The 23,408-nt window shown below is 41.1% G+C and overlaps 2 long non-coding RNA genes across 4 annotated transcripts in view; one reads left to right on the top strand and one right to left on the bottom strand.

Annotated features, from left to right (window-relative positions):
• The window catches only part of LOC112545491 (uncharacterized), a 186,179-nt gene that overhangs the window by 24,335 nt on the left and 138,436 nt on the right, over positions 1-23,408 (bottom strand). For 2 of the 3 annotated variants that reach the window (XR_012906694.1, XR_012906696.1), the window contains exons 5-7: positions 23,261-23,379; positions 21,246-21,445; positions 17,993-18,486 (exon numbers count right to left, since the gene is read on the bottom strand). This is a non-coding gene — a long non-coding RNA (uncharacterized LOC112545491). Of the gene's footprint in view, positions 1-17,992; positions 18,487-21,245; positions 21,446-23,260; positions 23,380-23,408 lie in introns of those variants that run through there. The other variant, XR_012906695.1, reaches the window with a different exon arrangement.
• The window catches only part of LOC142831070 (uncharacterized), a 57,440-nt gene continuing 53,820 nt past the window's right edge, over positions 19,789-23,408 (top strand). The window contains exon 1 of the long non-coding RNA XR_012906697.1: positions 19,789-21,302. This is a non-coding gene — a long non-coding RNA (uncharacterized LOC142831070). The remainder of the gene's footprint in view (positions 21,303-23,408) is intronic.

Genomic DNA, 23,408 nt, shown 5'->3' with positions numbered 1-23,408 from the left:
ATGGGAGCAGCATAGTATTTCCGCAAGAAGCACTGATTTCAGACAGTAGGAAGTCAGTGTTCTTGCAGAAATTCAAGTGGACAGTGTAGACAGATGGCAAGTTTTTCCTTGCAGAAAAATTTGCCAGTCTAGACACAGCCAGGTAGAATAATCACCTGGATTTTTGGATCCTTTTCAGAACTGAACCAGCCTCCAAATTTGTTGAGGTTCACCCATCATTGCTTAACAAATCTCATTTTAGGACCCCCAAAAGTTCACTTCCAATGCCCCAATAAGAGATCAACAGTGTACACTTGGCTCCCGTAGTCACTGCTTGTCATCGCTACTCTGAAAAACAAAAAAGCAAAGGCTGTTATCTCAAAAAACATCCTTGCTACTATCAAGTGTAAAAGAACTCTATGTTTGAACTGCAAAGAATTAAGAATTTACCATGTGGGTCCTGACTCTAGGCACAGGAGGATGAACTAGATGCTATGCACCAAGCTTTCCATCCTTGCAGGCTGTGGCGTATCAGCACAGCTAGTTTCAACCTTTCTCTGCCACACAGAAAAGAAAGAGTAGGAAGAAGCAGAAAATTTCCATCTTGTAATGACAGGACTCTGCAGATTCCTTCCTAAATGCAAAGGATGAGCTCTAGAAAATGTGGGCCACCCCGGAGTGCCTTCTGAGAAATCTGCCTTCCTGGAATTCTACTAGGCAAAGTACAGCTGTACACCACACTCAGGGCTGCGACTAAAGGCACAATCTACTACTGAGGATTTGATCCCACACTACTGAATTCAAAGGGAGTTCTGCAGATGACTTCAAAAGTCACACCCTTGTGCCCCAAGTGATTGGGTCACATTTCAAATCAGTTGTACAACCAGGAGCAGATAGCTGCAGCGGCACAGATAGCTGCAGCGGCACAGATAGCTGCAGCGGCACAGGAGCCAAGCAAACAGAGCTGTAAACAGGGGAGTTTGAGTGGGAGTTTGTAAAGGGAGTTTGGATTGTGGGACTTGTTTGGAGTTTGTTTTTCCTGTGGAGGCGGTGTTTTGGTTTGTTTTTGTGTTCACCGGACTAATAGGATATTGGTGAGAAAGTAGATAAAACATAGAGGCATTAGTGGCCATGGCCCAAGTAGTAGAGAACACAAGGAGGATGATTGGATGTGGTAGCTACGGTATGTACATGATTCTGGAGGGGGTACCTGAAAGGAGTTTTGTTTGCATGAAGTGCCGCCTGATAGAGCTGATGGAAGAAAAGATCCGAGGACTGGAGATGGAGGTGGAAACTGGTCGAGTTTAGAAGGGGGTTTGAGCAGATGATGGGGCAAAGGCATGACGTGGCTAAAGGGGAATGCTTAGATATGCAGATGGAAGCAGGATCAAGGGCCTCAGAGGGGGGACTGCTGGGCGATGAAAATGGACAGTGGAAGCATGTGACTCAGAGGACCAGGCAGAGGAAAAGATGGGTCATTGAAGGAAAAATAGAGCTCAAGAACAGGTATGTGGAGTTGGAAAATGAAGAAGGGGTACAGCAGGTAGATAATGAAGATGGAAGGGTAAGGAAGAAGAGAAGAGTGGCTAGTCCCATAGATAAAGGGGAAGACTTAATGGAGACAACACCAATAACGAGCATTAGGATTACAAGGGAAAATAGGAATGGTAAGGATTTGCAGCCAGAGGAAGCTAGAGATAGACCAGAGAATTTCACTGTCACTAGGAAAAGGCAGGTCTATGTGATTGGGGACTCCTAAATGAGAAGAATAGATAGGCCTGTAACCAGAGCTGATCCAGAGAATAGAAGGGTGTGCTGTCTGCCAGGTGCTAAGATACGAGATGTGGAACTGAGGTTGAAGAGAATTATTAAGGGAGCAGGAAGGAATCCATTGATCATCCTTCATGTAGGAACAAATGATACGGCTAGATTCTCGTTGGAACGAATTAAGGGAGACTATGCTAGGCTGGGGAGGATGCTCAAGGAAATTGAGGCTCAGGTGATCTTTAGTGGGATTCTGCCTGTTCCTAGAGAAGGGCAACAAAGATGTGACAGGATTATGATGATCAATAGATGGCTTAGGCAGTGGTGCTATAAGGAAGGCTTTGGGATGTATGGTCACTGGGAGGCATTTATGGACAGAGGACTGTTCTCTAGAGATGGACTTCACCTAAGTAGGGAGGGAAATAGACTTCTAGGATGGAGGCTGGCTCAACTTATTAAGAGAGCTTTAAACTAGGAATTTGGGGGAGATGGTTGGGAGATGCCAAGGTAATCTCTACGCCAGATTTTAACACTGAGAGGGAGGAAAACGAAGTAAGAAAGGATATAGCTGGGGGTAGGAGAATGAACATGAGGAAGGGTGGGGTGGATACTAGTCTAATAGGTCATATTGGAGGTATAACATCTGTGCCAAATTGGGTAAAGAATGTTAATGATGCCAAACAGAAAAAATTAAGATGTTTGTACACCAATGCGAGGAGCCTAGGTAACAAAAAGGAGGAACTAGAGCTATTGGTCCAGGAAGTGAAACCAGATATTATAGGAATAACAGAAACATGGTGGAATACTAGGCATGACTGGAGTACAGGTATTGAAGGGTATGTGCTGTTTAGGAAAGACAGAAATAAGGGTAAAGGTAGTGGAGTCGCATTGTATATCAAAGATGAGGTAGATTGTAAAGAAATAAAAAGTGATGGAATGGAGAAGACGGAGTCCGTTTGGGCAAAAATCACATTGGGGAAGAAAACTATCAGATCCTCCCCTGGGATAGTGCTTGGGGTGTGTTATAGACCACCAGGATCCAATTTGGATATGGATAGAGACCTCTTTAATGTTTTTAATGAAGTAAATACTCATGGAAACTCTGTAATCATGGTAGATTTCAACTTTCCAGATATAGACTGGAGAACAAGTGCTAGTAATAGTAATAGGGCTCAGATTTTCCTAGATGTGATAGCTGATGAATTCCTTCATCAAGTAGTTGCTGAACCAACAAGGGGGGGATGCTATTTTAGATTTGGTTTTGGTGAGTAGCGAGGACCTCATAGATGAGATGGTTGTAGGAGACAACTTTGGCTCGAGTGATCATGAGCTAATTCAGTTTAAATTAAATGGAAGGATAAACAAAAATAAATCTGAGACTAGGGTTTTTGATTTCAAAAGGGCTAACTTTAGTAAATTAAGGAAATTCGTTAAGGAAGCTGATTGGACTAAAGAAATTATGGATCTTAAAGTGGAGGAGGCCTGGAATTATTTTAAGTTAAAGTTGCAGAAGCTGTCAGAAGCCTGTATCCCTAGAAAAGGGAAAAAAAATTATAGGCAGGTGTGTTAGACCAAGCTGGATGAGCAAGCATCTCAGAGAGGTGATTAAGAAAAAGCAGAAAGCATATAAGGAGTGGAAAATGGGAGGGATCAGTAAAGAAAGCTACTTTATTGAGGTTAGAGCATGTAGGGATGAAGTGAGAAAGGATAAAAGTCAGGTAGAGTTGGACCTTGCAAAGGGAATTAAAACCAATAGTAAAAGGTTTTATAGCCATATAAATAGGAAAAAAACAAAAAAGAAGAAGTAGGACCACTAATTACTAAGGATGGAGTGGAGGTTAAGGATAATCTAGGAATGGCCCAATATTTGAACAAATACTTTGCTTCAGTCTTTAATGAGGCTAATGAAGATCTTAGGGATAATGGTAAGTTAACAAATGGGACTGAGGATAAGGAGGTAGATATTACCATATCCGAGGTGAAAGCCAAACTTGAACAGCTTAATGGGAGTAAATCGGGGGGCCCAGATGGTCTTCATCCAAGAATATTAAAGGAACTGGCACATGAACTTGCAAGTCCATTAGCAGAAATTTTTAATAAATCTCTAAACTCAGGGGTTGTACCATGTGACTGGAGAAATGCTAATATAGTTCCGATTTTTAAGAAAGGGAAAAAAAGCGACCCGGGTAACTATAGGCCTGTTAGTTTGACATCTGTACTATGTAAGATCCTGGAAAAAATTTTGAAGGAGAAAGTAGTTAGAGACATTGAGGCTAATAGCAATCGGGACAAATTACAACATGGTTTTACAAAAGGTAGATCGTGCCAAACCAACCTATTCTCCTTTTTTGAGAAAGTAACAGATTTTTTAAATAAAGGAAATGCAGTGGATCTAATCTACCTCGACTTTAGTAAGGCATTTGATACAGTACCACATGGGGAATTATTGGTTAAATTGGAAAAGATAGGGATTAATATGAAAGTTGAGAGGTGGATAAGCAACTGGTTAAAGGGGAGACTACAGCGGGTCATACTGAAAGGTGAACTGTCAGGTTGGAGGAAGGTTACTAGTGGAGTTCCTCAGGGATCAGTTTTGGGGCCAATTTTATTTAATCTTTTTATTGTTGATCTTGGCACCAAAAGTGGAAGTGTCCTAATAAAATTTGCAGATGACACAAAGTTGGGAGCTATTGCCAATTCAGAAAAGGATCAGGATATCATACAGGAAGATCTGAATGATCTTGTAAATTGGAGTGATAGCAATAGGATGAAATTTAATAGTGAGAAGTGTAAGGTTATGCATTTAGGGATTAATAACAAGAATTTTAGTTATAAGCTGGGGACACATCAGTTGGAAGTAACGGAGGAGGAGAAGGACCTCGGAGTCCTGGTTGATTATAGAATGACTATGAGCCGCCGTTGTGACATGGCCGTGAAAAAGGCTAATACGATCTTGGGATGTATGAGGTGAGGTATTTCCAGTAGGGATAAGGAGGTGTTAGTGCCATTATACAAGGCATTGGTGAGACCCCAATTGGAATACTGTGTGCAGTTCTGGTCTCCCATGTTTAAGAAGGATGAATTCAAACTGGAACAGGTACAAAGAAGGGCCGCTAGGATGATCCAAGGAATGGAAAACCTGTCTTATGAAAGGAGACTCAAGGAGCTTGGCTTGTTTACTTTAACCAAAAGAAGGCTGAGGGGGGACATGATTGCACTTTTTAAATATATTAGAGGGATAAATACCAGGGAGGGAGAGGAATTATTTAAGCTTAATACCAATGTGGACACAAGAACAAATGGATATAAGCTGGCTAGTAGGAAGTTTAGACTTGAGATTAGACCAAGGTTTCTAACCATTAGAGGAGTGAAGTTCTGGAACGGCCTTCCAAGGGAAGTAGTGAGGGCAAAAGATCTATCTGGTTTCAAGATTAAACTAGATGGGTTTATGAAGGGGATGGTTTGATGAGATAACATGATCTTGGTAACTAATTGACCATTCATTATCAGCGGGAAACAGGTCAATGGAGGGATGATAGGAGTTACTACAGAGAACTTTCTGGTGTCTGGCTGATGAGTCTTGCCCACATGCTCAGGGTTTAGCTGATCACTATATTTGGGGTCGGGAAGGAATTTTCCTCCAGGGTAGATTGGCAGAGGCCCTGGAGGTTTTTTGCCTTCCTCTGTAGCATGGGGTACAGATCACAGCTAGAGGATTCTCTGCATCTTGGGGTCTTCAAAGTATTTGAAGGCTTCAATATCTGAGATATAGGTGAGAGGATTATTCTAGGAGGGGTGGGTGAGATTTTGTGGCCTGCACTGTGCAGGGGGTCAGACTAGATGATCATAATGGTCCCTTCTGACCTTAAAGTCTATGAGTCTATGAGCAGAACCTAGGAGTCCTTTCAGTTCCCTGCTCTAATCACCAGACAGTACCTCAAGACAGAGATTAAATACCAAATCTCAATCTAGTAGCACATATTTAAATTTTGAACACCTGAAAATAAATCCTGCATATGAACTGAAACTGTGTGAACTGCATTACTACAGTAATTTCCATCCAGAGCCTTGAAATCAGGGCCACGTGCTCTTCCCTTCATTGCAAATATTTTACTTTCCTGCCCCTCTGTTAGAACGCTGCTGAATTTTTCAGCAAATTCATGTAAAAGAAGATATTTCATCTTATGGATTTTACCTCAGTTCTGTCTATGCACATTTTAAATAAATTAAGATGAAATAAATCCATTTTATTGCATTATTTTGTGCTCTCTATGAAATAAGGCCCATCTTTGTATTTTGGACAGAATGTTGACTTGGTTGAAAATGTTGCATGAAGTGTAATCTTTGAGGATTGCACTGCTAGAAAAAAATAAATCTAAGCCTTTAAGTCCCAAAGTGATTGGAACTTGATTGAAATGCCTCTGAAACATTCATCCCAATACAGCTATGCTGTAAAGTTCATACAATTGATCACCAATGTAGAAGTCACAGAAAGTAATGACTAGTAGCTCCTTTTTTCTAAACATCTGTTCATTTCTTACAAACATAAAACATGCCCATGAAATAAATAAATTACTTGTGATCCTTCACTTTTTGAAAAGAGAATTGCAAACTTAACAGTAGCGAAGAAAAAGGGGGTGCAAACCTATGGCAGAGTCAGAGATAAAACTAAAACTAAAAAAAATCCTAAGGGTCAATTTCCAAAACCTCCTTTTGAGAAGTTTTTCTCAATTAAGGACCATAGAGTTTATCCCTATAAAATAGGCTATCATCTGTGTGGTATTAGCATCTTTTGTGGTCCACTTCTGTTCTATTATGTGGGGCAAAATTCCCAGGCTACGTCTACACTGGCAACCTTTTCCGGAAATGCTTAAAACGGAACAGTTTTCGGTTATAAGTATTTCCGGAAAAAGCGTGTCTACATTGGCAGGATGCTTTTCCGGAAAAGCACTTTTTCCAGAAAAGCGTTCGTGCCAATGTAGACGCGCTTTTCTGCAAAAAAACCCCGATTGTCATTTTCACGATCAGGGCTTTTTTGCAGAAAAGAAATCTGTGATGTCTACACTGGCCCTTTTCCGGAACAGTTTTCCGGAAAAGGACTTTTGCCCGAATGGGAGCAGCATAGTTTTTCCGGAAAAGCACTGATGATTTTATAGTAGATCATCAGTGCTTTTCCGGAAATTCAAGGGGCCAGTGTAGACAGCTGGCAAGTTATTCCGGAAAAGCGGCTGATTTTCCGGAATAAGTGGCCAGTGTAGACACAGCCCCAATGTTTTAAACAGGACTAGTATCAAACTCCACATATCCAGAAAATATACTGTGACAAAGCTTAACATCCAGACATCAATAGTCATCATAAGAAAAACATTAGGAAAGAGAAGGAAGCAACATTTTAGACAACTTGAAATGTTGGGCCATCTTACTGGAGGAGTAGCCATGTTAGTTTCTGTCTGCAAAGATGCATCTGACAAAAGCTTATGCCCAAATAAATCTGGGTATATCTACACTTACCCCCTAGTTCGGGGGAGTACTAGGAGTAACAGTTAATTCAAGGGAAGGGTTTTGGATCGGACTACTATGTCTACACGCGGCGAGTTAATTCAGGCTACCGGCTTTTTAAAATGGCGACCGGCCGTGAATATGCTAATCAAGTGCGGGATATTTAAATCCTGGGCTTCATTAGCAACTTCGGTATGCTTCATTTGCCTCCCTAGTCCGAACTAGGGGGCAAGTGTAGACATACCCTCTGTTAGTCTTAAAGGTGCCAAGGGAGGAATTCTTTTTTTTAATGGGCCAGCTTGCTGTCTGTCGCACTGGTATTCGTAATCATGTAAATATGTTAAAATACATTAGATCACTTAGTACAATATCTATAGAATTGTAACAAGAAATTTGTACTTAATTTGTACTTAGACACTGTTCCATACATCTTTCTAAACATTTATCAATAGCATCATCACTGATGCATTTAAGCACTGGCATAAAGAAATGGTAAAGTTAAAACATTATCTGCTTTTAGTTAACAACTCTGTCCAATACCACCCACCCAAAACAAGATAAACAGAATAACTGCATAGCAGTAGGTTGTGTTGCTTTTGTTTACCAAAGAAAATGAAATGTTGGCAAAGCTAAGTGTTTCTGACTAGGGCAAGGGACCCATGTGAAATCTCTCTCAGCTATTATGAGGTAAGCATATATCAATGAGAACATGCCTTGTGATATCTGTAACAAACTATCAATCAAAAAATCATGCAGATGTGGTCAGTTTAAAAAGTTAAGGTTTCAATACCAAAACATAAAAAGTAGCTGCCACCACGTGCCAAATATTTTTCAGAACTTTCTCTTACACTTTCTCTTAGACATAGCACAGTCTTCTGCAGGTTCACAGAAATCTTGTTGCACTATTTGAGGTGAGGGTGAAACACCTACCTGATATGGAAATTATATTCCTAATGTTCTCATTTGATATGCTGCAGAGTGAACTTCTGGGAGATGACAATGAAGTCTGTACTACTATGCTTCAAACTGGTGGCACAATGATAACTCCAGAAACCAGCAAAGCAAAGAGAGGTGAAAATAACACTTAGTGAAAGGGACAAGAGTAGCTTAAAGTGTTGATTTCCCAGTAGTCAAACCAAAAAACTCCCTTGACTTGTTCTGGCAGTACTACTACTGCTTCTGCCTTAATTCTGCTTGTCTCTACATGAACAAAAATATCTTCTATGTCTTCAGAATCAATGAGCTCTCCCTAAAGAACATCAGCCATTGGTGAAATGGGAGCAGGTCATTTTTATGAGAGCTATGACAATCAAATGTTATTTAGATTTTGTTCAGAACATAAACTGGAGAGTGGGTAAACTGGGTGTGACAGTTTGATTAATCAAATACTGGCTTTAGAAGAGATATCTACTTGTTTACTAGGAGCATAAGAGAGCTTGTAATGAGGAAAAGTTAGATTCAACATAGTTTCATGACTTATTTCTATGTCATGTCATAGGATCCAAGCAAAAGCACAATTACAACTCCTGAATCACCATTTATCACATCACCAGACAAGAGTTTAAAATAGCATTGGTAAAGACAACAGCTTTCACAAAGTGAGAGATTCCCAAAATGTTGGTCTGGCAAGAACACTACAGAAAATAGCTTCTGTCTCATACTAATAACTCACATTCGCAGAATGGGTTGAAAATCTGATTTTTCCATTAAACACTTTACCGAAAATGAACATTTGAAATTTTAAACAAAAATGTGCTAAACTGAATCATTTAAATCAGTTCAATTGATGGTCAAGGTTTTCTGATTTTCAAAATATACTGATGAAATGTTAAAAAAAACAATTTGAAACATTTTCAATTTTCCATCTTCTCTAGTTATTAGCTGGATGGCTTCTGTTAAAAAGGATTCAAAAGCAGTAGGAATATCTGGATAACAACAACAAAGGAAAACCCCAGCTCTCCACAATTCCATATCTGCCCCTCCCCTGAAATCCAATGTGCGTGGAATTTGGCAAAAGGTAAAATTCATTTGTACTAAACTCGATTAGCTACCGGTTTGGAATGCAGCTATTATTAGCACTGGTTATTATGAGGTCTTATGAACCATAAGAGGAAAACAGCAGAATCATCAAGGGATTGCCATCCAATATTACCACTCTGGCAACAGTTCAGGAACAAAGAAATCGACACCACATAAAATGCAGGTCTATAAAGTCATTTTCTGATTCCTGCATATTATTCCTAAGACCAGCGATAGGCAACCACAAATAGTGAGTGGGTAGCATTTGAGGTCCTAAGCAGTGGCGCACTGGGGTTCCACCTGCAGCCCACGTACCTCCTATCTGTCCCCCTCCCTCAAACCAGATGACAGCTAAAGATACGTCCTCTATCAACTAGGAGTATTCTAGGATGCATTTCATCAGGACCTGGTGACTTGCTGACATCTAATTTTTCAAAATATTTTTTAATTTGTTCATTTTTTATTTTAACTTCTAAACCTGTCCCATTTCCACTAGCATTCACTATGCTGGGCATGACTTCTTGGTGAAGACCGAAACAAAGAAGTCATTAAGCACCTCTGCTATTTCCAAGTTTCCTGTTATTGTTTCTTCCTCTTCACTAAGCAGTGTGCCTACCCTGTCCTTGGTCTTCATCTTGCTTCTAATATATTTATAGAACGTCTTCTTGTTACCCTTTATGTCTCTAGCTAGAATGAGCTCATTTTGTGCCTTTGCTGTTCTAATTTTGCCTTGCATACTTGCGTTGTTTGCATCATCCTTTGTAATTTGACCTCGTTTCCACTTTTTATACACTCCTTTTTTATTTTTAGATAATGTAAGTTCTCCTGGTTAAGCCAAAGTGGTCTCTTACCATACTTTCCATCCTTCCTACACAGTGGAATAGTTTGCTTTTGAGCCCTTAATTATGTGCCTTTGAAAAACAGAACTCTTTTCAATTGTTTTTCCTCTTAAGGCTACATCTAGACTGCTAGCTTCTTTTGGAAGAAGCTTTTCCAGAAGAGATCTTCCAGAAAAGCTGATTTCAAAAGAGAGAGAGTCTACACAGCAAAAGCGCAATGAAAAAGCAATATGCTTTTTCAAAAGATAGCATCCAGTCAATATGGGCTCTATCTTGCATTTAAGGCCACCCAGAACCAATTCAGGCAAGGCATTATGTCAGCACTTGCTTCTGGGTGCTGTTGTCTAAGGCAAGCTAAGATATGTGCTTAAAGGGACCCTCCTGGACTGCTGTTTCTCTGCTTCTGCTGCATGCTTGCCTACCTCTCCAAGAGACAGCAAAGCTTTAGCAGTGTATGCTCTGGATGCCCTGCTTCAGGACACCACAGCACACTCCTAGCCATGGAGCCAGAGATGCCTCTGGGCATGCAATGGCCCCACACTAACATGCTGCAGCTTCTGCAGCACTTTGTGCATACCCTATTCATGGTCCTGCATGAGCTTGAATCCGATCTCATCAGTGAGACCCTTGGAACCTCACCCCATGATAGAGAGAAGGTTCTGGAGGCTGGACACCAGTTCCAACTGATTGGACCGGCTGGTTATGGAGTGGTGGGATGACCAGCAGTGGCTCCAAAGCTTCAGAATATAGACGACCACCTTTATGGAACGGTGTGCCTGGCTTGACCCTGCCCTCTGACAACAGGACACCTAGATGCGACCCGTCACCCCCTGGAGAAGTGGATCGCCCTGGCCGTCTGGAAGTTCGCCACCCTAGACAGTTACTGGTCGGTGAGCAACCTGTTTGGTGGGGGAAAGTCCACCGTCAGGGGCCCTCCTCATGTAAGTAAGGCACTCTCAGGCTGCAGTCCCTGAAGGGGAGAGGTCCTGGAAAGGGGGATCCTATGGAAAAGGGGGGTGGAGGTGCATTGGGGATGGAGAGGAAGCACCTTCCGTGGGTGGTTCTGCAGTCCCTCCCTCATACAGCCCTGCTGGCAGGGCAGATTCATAGGGGATGCTCCTGGGGTATTTGGGGGAGGAGGGGTAGAGGGCAGGCACCTCCCAAGGGCTCAGGCACTCCCTCTCATTCTTTGTTTTGTGTGTTTGTCTCCTTCTGAGGGTGGTGAGAGCCATCAACTCCATCGTGCTGGGCAGGGTCATCCGCCTGGGAAACCTGGACCTTACTCTTTCAGGATTTGCGGGGGAGCCACTGATGGAACCCACATTCCAATCCTCTCCCCACATCATCCAGCCACTCAATACATCAACCAAAAGGGCTATTTCTCAATAGTGCTGCAGGACCTGGTCAACCATCACGGACAGTGTACGGACATTTTCGTCGGGTGCTTGGGCAAGGCACACAACACCCACATTTTCTAAAACTCTAGCCTCTGCCAGAAGCTGGAGGCTGGCACTTTCTTCCTCCAGCATGACTTTTGCATTGGGGATATGCAGATGCCACTGTGCATCGTGGGGACGCAGCCTACTTCCTAATGTTGTGGCTCATCAACCCCTACACTGGGCACCTGGCCCCAGTAGGGACCAATTTAGTAAGCGCCTCAGCCAGGCTTGAATTCAGGTCAAATGCACCTTTGGGTGCCTGAAGACATGGTTCAGGTGCCTCCTGACCCACCTCAATGTGGGGGGAGCACAACATCCCCTAGGTCGTCTCAGCCCGTTGTGTTCTCTACAACATTGTGGAGATGAAGGGGGAGGCCTTCCTACCTGGGTGGGGGAAGAGGCCAGCCGCGAGAGGAGACCCTTTGAGCAGCCATGGACAGCTGCCATCCGCCAGGCCCATCAGGCCGGGGTGCACATCCAGGAGGCACTTAGGGACTGTTTCTCCCAAGGATCCCAGTAAGTCTTCCAAGGGCCTCCCCACTAGGGGCCTGTGCCTTGCCCCCCTATGCCTTTCCCACAACAACCCCTCCTTTCCCCCCTTCCCTGTACTGTCAATAAACACACCAGGTTTGAGTTGAAAAACAAAACCTTTGTATGTTTATCATAAAAGTAACTGAGGAGGATGGGGGGGGGGGGCTGAGAACCTGGATGTGGGAGGGAGGAAGGGGGCTCAGGGCTGGAAGTGCCGTCTTGGGCCCAGGGATCTCAGCGACCTTGGTGGTGGGTTAGGCCTTGGACAACAGGGGGGGTGGGAGGGGCTGGAGCAGGGACAGGTATTGTAGGGGGCAGAGGGAGAGGGCAGAGGCATAGTATGGGAGGCAGAGACAATTTGAGGGGCAGAGGCATATCATGGGGAGGGGACAGAGGCATAATATGGGGGACAGAGTAAGGGACAGAGACAGTTTGAGGGGCAGGGGGAGGGGCAGAGGCATAGCAGAGGAGCTGGGGAGGCAGGATGGTGGCACACGTCATCCTGCCACACAAGCTGGTCCAACATGCAGGTCCACCATTGGTCATCACCCCGAACCTTCTGGGCCAGGGTGTGTTGCATGTCATGGAGGACAGCCATGTGCTTCCTCCTGAGGTCCTCGTGGATCCTCCTGTGCTTGCAATTCACAACTAGTTCGGGGTTTGCACCTACTTCTTAGCAATCTGCCCTGAGATTGACACTCTCACTCATGTGCCACTCCAGACAGTGCCATTGTAGTGTTCTAAGTGTTATTGAAAGTCAGTGGAAATGAGGTTCTTAAGTGCTTAACAGCTTTGAAAGTCAAATAGATGTCAGCTTCTAGATAACACAGGCGCCTTTGAAAATTTCCCCCCAGTGCAATTGGTTTGCTGAATATAATTGGTGCTGGAAACAAAATGTATGGTCAACAATGAATTTATATAATTATTTAATTACTCCATTACATTTACAGCACAAATTTGAACATGTTTATGATAGTGCAGTCTTGTAAAGGATATGATCATATCTCCTTATGTAACACATATGCAAATTTGTCTTATGAACAATGTTCTATTACAATGAATTCTGAATATCTACTATAAAATTATCAGTATGATGAAAGATTGTAAAATCTGTGTCACATTAACTGCAGTCAAATCTCTACAAGTAAAGGCTGCAGTTTGATGTTCACATTGTCATTCTACTGTTTGTCTAAGCAAACTGGCTATTTTTATGCAAAATTTTAAGATAATTCCATTCTGTCTTAGGGCTTTAAATTTATCTGTCATATTCTTTTAAAGGCATACAACACTCCACGCACCTGGGCATAATCCCACCCACCGCACAACTCTCAAAATAGTTTTTTATATTGGAGGAACCCAATATAAAACCCGTGTTTTGGAAAAAAAATCAGATGGCCCCAGGGAAAGTAAGGCCACTTACTATATAAATAATTGTTTTCCTGGTGATAAATTAATTTTAGGCATTTGTTTTAATTCAGCTTTAATTTCAGAGCATGAAAGTTATGCAGCAGAAAAATGCAACCAAAATGAAACAGGCACTGTTGTTGATGCATATAGACATTATTATCTTCTTCATAGGAGTGTTGCCAGCCTAAATTTATTAATGTTTGCAAAACACTTTAAAACTTTGATTGAAAGGCACTACATATGTGCAAGTACCTTTATTATGTTAGTATTATTATTTCCTATTAATAAATTGAGGACATGTCTTTACTTGCTGTGCTGGAGATTGATGTTATGGCGTTCAGTTTAGCAGGTCTAGTATATACCCATAAATTGAATGCCGAGGGCAGCTTCAACTGGGATACTCCTCACAGTCGCATGGAGTAAGGGAAGCCAACAGGAGCATTTGCTCCCGTTGGCCTCCCACAATGGGGACGGCTCCAAGTTTGGCTTAAGGTAAGCCTACTTAGCTACGTATTCTATGTATCTGGAGTTGCGTACCTTAAGCCAACCTTCCAGGTCTAGTGTAGACCTGGCCTAGGTTGAATAGTTACATGACATAGAAAGTAAGGCAAAGGAAGAATTTACAGGTGCAACAGGCTTATTCTCTAGTTCGTCTCTCTATAACTTAAGGTTTTATCTATAGTACAAATTCTAGTGTTCAGACCAAGGTGAGAAGAGTTTTCCATCACACTTTGGGAAGGGAGCATGTCTGATTTGTGACAACTATCATGAAGTTTTTATGCCATAATATTGGGCTGAGTCTTCCTGCCATTTAAATCACTGTCAACTCCCACAGATTTCAATGGGAGCAGAATTGAGCCTATTCATTCAATATCATCCCACCAGTCTAGTTATCACCCAGTACATCACTGGGGCTGTGTCCAGACTCAGGGGTTTTTTCGGGAAAAGTAGCCTTTTCCCGAAAAAACTTCCCCTGCGTCCAGACTCAAGCCGCGTTCTTTCGAAATAATTTCGAAAGAACGCGGCTTTTCTTTCGATGGCAGTAAACCTCGTTTCACGAGGAAGAACGCCTTCTTTCGAAAGTTCCTCTTTCGAAAGAAGGCGTTCTTCAATGTAAATAGGGCTTCCTCGAAAGAGAGCATCCAGACTCACTGGGTGCTCTCTTTCGATAAAGCGGATTGCTCTTTCGAAAGAAGCCTGCAGTCTAGACATAGCCTGGGAGTAACTCCTCTCACTTTTTGGTGTTTGCACACTTCATAGACAATCATCCTGACTCTCCTAAGGTGATCATTTAGTTAGTATAAAACACTACATTTCTGCTAAATTCACCATTGCTCATTAACAATATTAAATCTACCTCTAACAACATATGAATGACATTGCACACCTAAGCCACAAGCTCAAAATGTAGGGCTGTTATGAGGAAGCAATGGCTACATGTGTAAGACTGTGACTGTGATGTGAACAGAACAAGAGCGTGTACTGAAGTGATGAAAAACAGAAGCATTCACTGGAAAATAACTGTATTGAGTAAATTTTAAAGCAATGCTTCAAATCTACATTTTGTCAAAAAAATTAAATGGTCTTTGTTTACTGTGAGATAATGAATTTCTTAAGAGAGAAAGTTTTTTGATTAATAATGCATGATCAGACTATACTGCTAGAGTAGGCAGAAATAATACAGAAGCATGTCTTGTCAAATGTGTGTGACTAATTCAGCTCCACAAGTATTGATTTGACAGATTACCTTCCCTTGCTTTACCTGTGCATAGTCATTTATATGTAATGGACATTTTTATTAGGCAAATTATATTCCTTTTGTTTAAACCTCCAATCTAAAAGCACATCACTGTATTTATAACCAATTAACAATTCTTTGGATCTCTACATTTGCATTATGTTATAAGTTTGCTCCACCTCTTCTCCAGCCTATTAACATCAATTAGCCTAGTAAAGATATGTGAGTCTGACATGCAAACTTTGACAAAATGCTTGGGCTGATCTTCCAAACAAAGATGTAATGCCACAGCATTTGTTTTTGATAAATGATTGAATTTAATAAACATTTGTTTGCATATTTTTATCATGATAATGAATATAATTACTTTTATTTATGTCATAGAACTACTATTACATTTTGATATATACATCACTTAAATATGTATCATTAGTATTTTGTACACACTGGCACATTGAAGAAGTGGTTGGACTTAGGGACAGTCTATTATCCTCCAGTCTGCAGCTAATCAAGCAATATTCCACTCAGTAACATAATGGTATGTAGTGGTTACTACATATGCTCCCATACGCATTAGACGGCAGCAAATGGTTTGGTTAGTATTCTGCATACAGAACATATCTGTCAATCAATGGGCTGGCCAGATTTTTTTTTATATCACTACTATTATTTTTAAACTTAAAAAGGGCCAGATCCCAAAATCTTTACTCACATTAATAGCACTTCAAACCCCAAAAAATCCAACTGTCTTCTTCACTGGAAATAGGATTGAACCTGTTCAATAATTGTTTAATTTCATTCCACTACTCCCAGCTATCACTATGAACAATTCCTCTTCCTCCTTCAGTGTGAACAAAAGGTAATATTTATTAGACAAAAGGGTTTCCAAATCTGTCCCATTCTTTGTAAAGTGCCTTGCATGGTGAACATAAATGTTAATAATGACTATGTAGCTGCTCCGCATGAGAAATTTTCAACAAAGTCAATGGGAGTTCAACTTGTGAAATGGCTTGTAACAGAGCCCTGGATGGTTCCTCTGTTAGAGGGCATGGGAACCTGACTGCACCTAATTGCGCAGGTGATCACAACAGCTCTTTGGGGGTCTCTCTGGCTGCGGGACTAAAATACTCCCTCCCTGCAGTCCCAGCAAACCCAAAGAAAAGGCAGGGTTGCTACCAGTGATCCAACCCCAACATAATGATTTGGGGAAATTGCATGGTTGGGTCTCTGAGGCAGGCTCAGTCCATGCCTGACCTATCCTGGAAGTCCACTATATCTCCTCAGGTTAAAGATGATGGTTGTCTGCTTAGAAGTTTCTTCCATGGATCCTACATACGGCTGCTATGGGCAGGCCTGCTCCTTCCTCAGCTGCTGTCTGCAGTTTCCTTCCTTTTATGCATGATTAACAGGGCCAGAAGGGTGTAGGTAGCTTTGCTTTTCATGTGGCTCCTACATACCCTGTCACATGGCTAAAGAATAGGATCTTTAGGTAACTAACCCATACAGATTCTCTTACTATGAAGTAATCATTTATGTAAACAATTTTTTTTAATTATTTTTAAATAGAAAATAAGATGGCTTTGGAAATTCTTAAAAGTTTTTAATATTTCCTGTACTGATGTCCCATTTGTTAGTCTAAGTAATTGCGAAGAAGAAAACCTCACCAATTTCAGCCTTTTGTGCTGTTATGGTTCCAAATTTAAATACCAGACAGAAAAGATAGCAGCATTACTTATGGTAACATCTCATCAGCCATTAAAAACAATTGCATTAGGGATGTTAAATATTGGTTAATTGAATAGTCAAGTAACCTCATGTTAGTCAACTATTCTATAGTCCCCGGGGGTGGGGCCAGCAACCACTGAATCAGAGGCAGCAGCGTGGGGTGCCAGCTGGTTCATGAGGGGAGTCAGTTTAAAAACCAGCTCCCCTCATGGACCAGCTGTCTATTGTCCTATGCTGTTGCCTCTGATAAAGAGGCAGCAGCGCAGGGTGGCAGCAGTCCCTGTTTGGGGGGTTTTGAGCTCCTGGACCCAGCACAAACCAAAACTGAGCTAGGCTGCCAGCCCGCCTGGCTCCTAATACACTTTAAATAAAGAGACACAAGCCAGGACTACGCCAGGCTGCTGGCCAGCCTGCTAAAAAATTTACTGGAGTGCGGGGGGAGGAGGAGCAGAAATACATGTAGTCTATAGCATTAACCTATAATCTCTTGCTTATCGGTTAATTGGCTATACTACTACATCCCTAAATTGCATCAATATTATTTCATTTCATGATACAACTAGACTGAAGAATATTCCCCTTTGTACAGCTGCAATTATTTTAAATCAATAAAAGATAAGCTATTTTAAATATTCAGTGGGCAGTTTTAACAATGTGCCCATCACATATGTGAAATTCTTTCCAGATACCTTTGTTTTAAAACAGTGATGTCATTCTTCAAGTTGGAATTTATCATGTGATCAATTGTCTGTCAATGAAATTCAAAGATGGGAAAGTTACTATGTCTTAGACATCTAATTATAACAACTAATACTCCTTTTCTAGTTCTGTGAAACAGATTTTTTGGCATGCAGACAGACTTAGGTCCTACATTCGCTGACATCAAACCTCTCACTGTAGTCAATAGGGTTTTAGTGCGAAAGGAATGCAGAATTATATATGGCACAATCGGCCATTCTTTATGGGTATTAGTAAAGAAGGATACCAAGCCTTGTCTGACCAGAAAGTCAATTGATAACAAATATTGCTTTGAATTAGATTTTATTCCCACTCCAGAACCTGAGCTACAGTTTCTCTTTCAAATTTCACTTTTATTTACCAAGATTTTTATATGCAGTTTAATGTTACATCATTTAACTTCCTACCCTGCCAGACTTTCACATCTCCTGCAGTATAGCATGTGGCTATATAAAAGGGCTATCCCATCACTCTTTTAAAATAACCATAATGTGTCCAGAAAAATCTAGAATTAAAAGTAAAGAGTTAGACGAAGAACATGAGTATGCAGAGAAAGCAGAGTTTACCACTTTATTAAAATTGTGATTGTTCCCATAAAGACTCAACCAGGTCACATATTAATAATTATCACTGACAATCTTTAACATCAGACTAAACCCACAAGTGAAGCAATATTACATCTCTCTCTCTCATTTATCTTTACTGCTTATGGCCCCTCTGTGGTCAGCATGCTGTGAGCTTCGTGGACATTTAATTATGAACACATCATAAATGTGGCTGACAAGGCAGAAGCTGGGTTCAGATGCTCCTGGGATGAAGGAAACATTGTTGAAACTACTTAGGCTTGCAGTACTTTCATTCAAACAGTGCTCTGAGTTGCCATATACATCGCTGAATGGAGAGCTCCCTCTCCTTCTGGTTTCAATATTTTGTTTTTAATCTAATATTGTTAAACTATATTGGAACATAATGTTTGTTACCCTCTAAAAATAATTTAATTTCCATCACTATTCAAATAAATAATGATGTACTAAATTTGGATTTTGCTGCTAGAGTCACTCACTTTAGTGGCTGTAGAGGGGAGTGGAAATGTAACACCCAAGTGGTGATGCTCAGGGTTTCTGCCTGCACGAGATAAGATAATGGATGCCTCAAGGACTTGTTGGGCATAGGGGGAAATGTGCTTAGAAGCAGCACTTATACCTCTAGCTTAAAGGTCCACTATGCTCTATTGCCCTCACCTGTCACTTGCCTCTAAAAATCCACAAGCAACACAGACTGGACACCCCTCAGAGGGGTCACAGCCCTTTCTTTAGTAGCAGAACTATTATCTGGGCTGCTTCTTGCTTGGTTGTGTTGAGTAACAAAAGAGGTTCCCAGCAAATACACATTTAAAATAAGAAAATTCTGCTACAACAAATATCATCATGAAAATATTTTTTGACATTAGGACACTGTGTACGGCTCAAGATCAGGGAGTATTGTGTTTGATCTAAGTCAGGGCTGAGTAAAATATGTCCCAGGGGCTGGATCTGGCCCACAAACCACCTGAGAGGACCCTCAGGCACATGCAGCTGCCGTGGTATAAAACACAGGCCCTGTGGCTCTCTGCTCTGCAGGGAGGGGAAGGATTCATGTGAACTCCTGCCCCCAGTCCAATCCTCAGCTCCCATTGGCCAGAAAGAACTGGCCAATAAAAACTGACCTCAGCGAGTGGGGTAGTTCAAGCCTCTTCCCCCACCCAGAGTGAAGAGCCGTGTGGAGGGAGCAGCCTGTATTTTCAAGCAGGCTGGGGAATTTGCAGGCAGGGAGCCCAGCTTGCCTTTGGGGTGCTCCAGCCTGCTGGCCAGGAGACATTTCGGTAAACTCCTCCCAGCCAGCACCTGCCTCTGGCACCCCAACCCCTCCCACACCGCAACTCCCTCCCCCAAATCACCATCCAAACCTTCTGCACCCCCTGCCCCAGGCAAGTGATTATTCCCTCCCCGACCTTGTACCTCCTCCCACACCCCTACCCTAGGCAAGAATCCTTTCCTGTACCCACACTCCCTCCCTGGCCCTACACTCCTATCCCCTGACCCAGGTCACAACCCCCTCCTTTACCCAAACATCCTCTGAGACCTCATGCAGTCTCCTGAACTCCAGTCCCTAACCACGTGCATCCTTCTGCACCAACCTCCATCCTAGACCCTGCACCTCCTCCACAGAAAAGTGTGATCCCTTTCCAAAGTTTTGGAGTGCCCCCCCCCACCAAAAATCATTGCCCACCTCTGATCTAAGTAAACAGAGAAAATCATGAATAAATATATGAAAACCACTCAAGTGCTACCCTTGCATCAAACTGGTGCAAACTCAGAATCAGGTTCATGATCTTTCAAGATAGAACAGCACACATTTAAATTTCTGAGTTAGTTTCATATTCCAATAGAATTGCTTTGTTCTCTCTACCTCCTGCCCCCAATCAGCATGGGTGTTTTGCTCCAAGGAATCACACCTATTTCTCTTTTATAATGAAAGAAATTATTTCAGTTGGACTAAGATTCCTGAAAGTTAATGTTATTATAAACACTTTGAATCTGTATCACTACTAAACCTTACCTTCAAGAACAAAATTTTGAGAAAGGAGCCCATGGACTCTACACATATATAAAAAAAATTATATATAAAGATGCCCTATATAAGGTGATTTTTAGTAAAGAATATTCACACTGTTAAAAATTAGGAAACAATGTAAGCTACACTAACATTTCAACATTTAAGTAAGAATAAATGTGCATGCAAAGAATTAACCAGTGTCATATTTCAAAGCAACTATCCTCCATAGTGCTGAGGTACATATTTCTATACTTCCCCAACAGACTAGAAATAGAAAAGACAAAGCATATAATAAAGCCAAGCACAATGAAAGAGCACTGAAGAAAGAGCTGAAAAGTAACTATCATGTTGGCAGATAAATTCTACACACAATTATTCATTCCTAGCCTCTTGACATGTAGATTAATGAGTTTGATAACCCGGGCTTCTAAGAAGTAGATTCAACTCTGTTTCACTAGCTTTCCTCTTCTCTAACTACAAACACTATTCAGTCTATTGAGAAAAAAACAAATCGATACATTTGCACTAGTCATCAACATTTTTGCAATTGAAGTCCTATGTCAAAAATATGATATGTACTGTAGGACAGGTCTCTTTACTAGCCCTGTCAAGAATTCACAGGGGATCATGTGATCACTGGAAGGAGGAGCCTTGCTTCTGCTCCTTGTTTCAACAGCAAGCTCAAAGTCACATAGTAGCCAAGAGAAAAAAACATCAACCATTCTGCTCGTTATAATGACCCCTGTACTCACTGCAATGTGTTGTGTACATAAAATTTTCTATTTCTTCCCTGAGGCCAAATGACCTTTTGTCAACACTTTGGTTAATGCTCACTGATCAAAGTGTATTTTAAAGCAAGTGCTGTATCAGATTCCAGCCATGATGACTTTACAAGGGGTTGTGTCTGCTTCAAACAACTACACATAGAGATGCACTCTCTTAGCAAGAATGAAAAAAAGGCTAATGGCTTACAGATTTATTCTTTGTGAAGGCAAGCTTTGCACAGCGGAAATGTTTCATTCTTGATTGGTGAGCAGCTTTAAGTACTTATTTTATCCCAAATGTTATGAGTTCAAATTCTCCTGTGTAATAACAGTCGTATGCAGCTGCTTAGGATTTATCAGGGTTTCCCTCACTCCCCGATTAACTGTAGTGGAACATGTAGCATTTGCCTGGTAAGGAATGAAAAGAAGAAAAATACTGTCATTTTCCTCTGTAGAAATTATTAATGTCTCACTTAGAGAATGGGTTTTTTGGTGCAATGTCAGTGAAGTTCTACTCCAGTGTAATCATGTTATAATATACTTTTCATCCACACTGAATTCTGAAAACACTAGAAGACTATAGTGGGTGATCATAGTAATGGGCTGCTATAAGTAAACCTTAGTACAGGGGAAAGTTTCAGGTGCCTAAAGGCTACAGATTTTCCTTTAAAAACTGGCTGTGTAAAGGAAATACAAACACACATCATGTAGTTCACATGTAGTACAGTCCACCTGGTGGGCAGCAATGTTTTTCAGCCTGTAACAAGCTTTTCACTGCAAATAAATCTTACCAATTACTATTTTAATTTTTTTATGTTGCATGGCACTTTACTGAACTTAGAGAACATGTATTTTTGAACACATTCTGTAGTGATCATCCTAAAACACGTTTGACCTAGAGCTGAAAAGAACTTTGTGAGTACTGAGTATTAGTGAATCTTAGTTGTTATTGGATCTCAGGTGTCTTATATAAAAGATAACTCAAATAATATCAGTTTTTTATTCAAAGTTGTTTTCTTTAGGAAACCATGAAGTTATCTGCTTCAAACCTATTTTTTTAAATGTAAAATCACTCCGGTTTTTTTAAAGTTAATGAGAGGATAGTACTATTGCAAGATCTGATAGTCGACAATTGCAGTGGGTAGATGTCATGATTATAATATGGGTGACCCTATAACCCTGCTTAACTACACCTCTCAAAATGTATATCTTCTATAAGGAAGATTACTTAGAGACACAAATTACTGTTATGAATAATCCCCAATGAGGAAAGTTGTGTGTTTTTAATGGGATAAAAACCAGATGTAAGTAATGCATTCAGAATTTCAGGACATTGCAGTTTAACAGTCTGGGACTAAATTTTGAGTTCCTTAGAGAAGACAAATTTCCACTCAAGCAAGTAGGAGTTTGAGTAAAAATTGAATATACACCACAGGATTTGTCCCATGATTGTTAGTTTTACCATTAAAATTTCAAGAGGTTTGAGGGAGGATATGTAAAAGATAATTGCATATAGAATTTGATCATTTCTCTACAAATCTAACCCTCTTCCCCACCCCATACTAAAATGTATTGATGTACCTTATCTGATATATTTTCAGCTGATGTTGGTATGTTACATTTTATGTTGCTGTAGATTTACAACAATTTTCAAACATCTCTTATATACCACACAAAGACGAATGACATCATGAACTACTTAACAGCTCAGCTGCCTATGAGCATTAGATAAGTGTCTTACACTAGATAGATAATTGATTGGATAAGCACAAGCAACATTTTCACTATTATTGTTGCAGATGCAGCATTGAAAATGTGTGCAAAATCAACAGCAAACAGTTCCCTTAAGATGGTGAATTGATGGCTTCCTATACCAAATCTCTCTAATTTTGAAATCTGAGGATTTTTGGGGGAAGAGGAACAAATTACTCCTCCCATCCCCGGCCAAAAAAACCCCCACCCAAATACAGATCCCTCTTAAAGAGCTTGTTCCCATGCATTTTGTGGTAACATTCCACCCTTATGAGGTTTTGGACAAGACGAAGGAGGGATTGTGTCACCACTAGCCCTGCAATATTGGATGCTCACAATGCTTTGCTGCTGTAGTTCTGAGCCTGAGATGCTTACAGCCAGCCAACAAGCAGCAGGTCACACCCTGAATGTCTGCTCACTAGACAGATCTGACCCCAACAGCCTCACAGACCCACTCTGGCTTCTACAAACCTCGGTTACTACTTGTATGGTGATCCCAATATACTCTCAGTCCTGAATTTTCTCACATGTGTTCTGTGATGCTGAGCTGGTCCCAGACAAATCATGGAAATAATAAGGTTTACTTATTTCTATAAAGACACAAAAGCACATCATAGCT

Source organism: Pelodiscus sinensis, chromosome 12, assembly GCF_049634645.1.
Source record: "Pelodiscus sinensis isolate JC-2024 chromosome 12, ASM4963464v1, whole genome shotgun sequence".
NCBI classification, from domain to species: domain Eukaryota; kingdom Metazoa; phylum Chordata; order Testudines; family Trionychidae; genus Pelodiscus; species Pelodiscus sinensis.
Note: the sequence above shows the minus strand (reverse complement) of the source record. Positions and strands in the feature narration are given on the sequence as shown.